We start from the raw sequence: 3,127 nt of genomic DNA on the forward strand, positions 1-3,127 counted from the left end.
CGCTTGGGGTGATTGCTAGAGAGATTGATCAGCAACCTGGGTCGGAGCAGTGTTGCGGAACGAACATGTTATTTACATAAATAGCACGAGAATTCTGGATCAGTCTGAAAAATCTCTATCCCATCCACACACTACTCCTTTCCCCTGCCGAGTGAGTCACGCCAACCCCGAAAGGGAAATGGCTTAATGGTATAATAATAATAATAATAATAATAATAAAAAACTTACAATTGTGAAATTTCAAACATTGTAATCATATTGTAGAAATCTTTTTTTGTATATTATTTTTTAATTTTCAATTAAATATTTCTTTAAATTTCGATATTTAGTTCAGATTTAAACAAATAAATCATTTCAAATTGAGTGGATAATTTCAAGAATGAATAATAATTAAAAAGGAAGTGTTAAAAATTAAACGAATTAAATTAAATTTTTTTCCAAATTAAAAAAAATGCTTACAATTTTGGAGATTTGAATTTTCACATTAAAAGCTAAATTTTCAACTTTTCACTTTTATAATTAAAATTTTTAAAATTAAAATTGAGTTGGTTGAATTTTGAAAAGTATAATTCACAACTTAAAAACTATTAATTTTGAGTATAAAAAAGTTTTAACATCACAATTTTTTATGACTAATTTTTACAGATTCAAATTAAGTTCGGATTTGTTGATGTTTTAACGTTTCGTAGTGGAGCTTTTTTCGTTTTTAATATTTCGATCTTAAAATTTCTATTTATGTTGAACGTTTTTTTTAAAGAATTCAATTTATTTTAAGCACAGAAATTTCTTTCCCTTTCTTTAAAATTCAGAAATGCGAAATTCAAACAATTTTTATGCCTAAATACTTTATTTCATATTTTTAAATAATTAAATACATTTAAATATATAACAAATTAAAAAGTATTTAAATATGAAAATGGTTTGAATTTCACATTGCAATTATTGCAAACATGGAAATCTTTAACAATCTACATTTAAGAACAATTTATTTAATAAAATTTGTAAAAAATATTGTTAAAGGTTAACGAAAGCTATTAAAGATATTTAGGAATTTAAAAACGTTAATTTCGTTTGGAATTTTGTAATATCGCAAAAGTTTGCTGTTTAAAATCGTTTATATTCTTTTTCGAAATTGTAGAAAATAAGTTTTAATGTTTTGAAATCTTTTTCAATTTTCTCCTAGAACTCCTACAAAAATAATAATGATAAATTTCCATATGAATTTTAAGGTTTTTTTCTATTCTCTTGAAACTGTCGAAATTATTGAACAGCTTTTAAATTTTCTACAAAGTTTCTAAATTTTGTAATCTTGAAAAATTCGATAATTTGGCTCTAAAATCTTCAACATTTAGTTTCTAAATGTTAGTGTATCATTTAAAGTGTTTTGAAATATTTTACAATTTTGTCTTAAACCTCATTTTTCAAAACAAAAAACAGCTTGAAATTTTCCCGGGAATCTTATGTAAGAATTTATTTTTTTGATTCTCTTGACACCGTTCAAAATTCAGTTTTCCTAACAGAATTTAAATCCCTCCACATTCTTCTTCGACACATTTTGAAATATTCAAAACTTCAAATTAATTTCTTAAAATAAAACCTAAAACATTTTGCGTTTTTCCAAAAATATTCTTAAATTATTAAAAAGATTCTAAATTTTTGTTTCAATTCTTCAAAATAAGTGTTTGCATGTATTTTAATTTTTCTTACCTATCTGAAGGCGTGAAAAAGTTAAAAAAATTTATAATATGGTAGCAAAATATAAAGAATCATTTACTATTAAAATATTCTTTTGTATCAATAATGTTTAGAAAATTTTTTACCAGGAATTTAAAGAATTTTTTGATTCTCTTAAAACCCTAAAAGATTGAATCTTCTCATATATATTTAAATCCTGCAAAATTGGAAAGCTGTTTAAAAATTTTCCAGATTCTTTTTTGACACCTTTTGAAATCTTTAAAACTTAAAATTAACCCTGCGTTTTCAAGGTTTTTAAGACTTGAAAAAAAAACTGAAAAAATGCAGGGATACTTCTCGAATTATGTACTTTATGTCTCCGTAGTTGCCACATTCAAAAGTTTTGAACTGTTGTTAACAAAAATTGAAATATAGTAAAAATATTGGAGGGAAGTTTGAATTTGAAATTTCGACTGTTCCTTTAAAGACCCAGTGTACACACGAAGGGTTAATCTTTTAACGTAAAACCTAAACCTTTTTAAATTTTCCTAAAAATGTTTTAAAAAAAATTAATCCATCCAAATATTTCAAAATTATTAAAAATGTTATAAATTTTTTTGTGAATTTTTCAAAGAAGTTTTTCTCCATAATTACATTTTTCTCATATCTTTAAAGTGTGAAGAAGCTTACTTATAGTATGGTAGAAAAATATTATAAGAACATAATCATTCATTATTATATTAATCATTTACAATTAAAATGTTCCCTTTTATCTATAATTTTTAGAATATGTAGAAACAAATTTCATTATGAAATAAAATAACTTATGGGGAAATTTTGGTTTAACAAAATTGATCTCTGGCAATTGTAGTTATAAAAAAATCGACTGTTTTTTTAGAACCAGACACAGAGGCTCCTCAAAAAATGGGAAACCTGACCCTCGAGCCAACAGAGGAAGAAATTGCCGAAGCGCAATCGAAGCGTTCTGAAGCGGTTTCTGCGTACGTTGAGAGAGATTTTGAAAAGGCAGTTCAACTCTATACGGAGGCCATAGTTTTGAATCCACAAGCTGCACTTTTATACGCGAAACGTGGTCAAGTTTACCTGGACTTGAAAAAACCGAATGCTTGCATTCGAGACTGTAATCGGGCTTTGGAACTGAATCCGGATAGCGCTGCCGCTCACAAATTTAGAGGCCGTGCTTATCAACTTCTCGGGCAATGGGAAGAAGCCGCTAATGATCTCAGATTCGCTTGTCAGCTCGATTTCGATGAACAGGCTGATGAGTGGCTTCGGGAAGTCACACCTAACGTGAGTGTTTCAACTATTTTCTTGAAATTTTCTTCTTTTAGGTTTATAAAACGCGTGGCCCAAGTCACTTTCTTGTCACACGGAAAATTTGTCCAGTTATGAGCTGCCCATAAATTACGTTACCAGTTTTGGGCTTTTTACC

The 3,127-nt window shown here is 27.4% G+C and overlaps 1 protein-coding gene across 2 annotated transcripts in view; it reads right to left on the reverse strand.

The window, feature by feature from the left end:
• Window positions 1-3,127, reverse strand: part of LOC117173370 (protein NipSnap) — a 31,361-nt gene that overhangs the window by 26,902 nt on the left and 1,332 nt on the right. The gene's annotated exons all lie outside the window — the stretch shown is intronic.

This window comes from Belonocnema kinseyi, chromosome 5 (genome assembly GCF_010883055.1).
Source record: "Belonocnema kinseyi isolate 2016_QV_RU_SX_M_011 chromosome 5, B_treatae_v1, whole genome shotgun sequence".
Lineage (NCBI taxonomy): Eukaryota > Metazoa > Arthropoda > Insecta > Hymenoptera > Cynipidae > Belonocnema > Belonocnema kinseyi.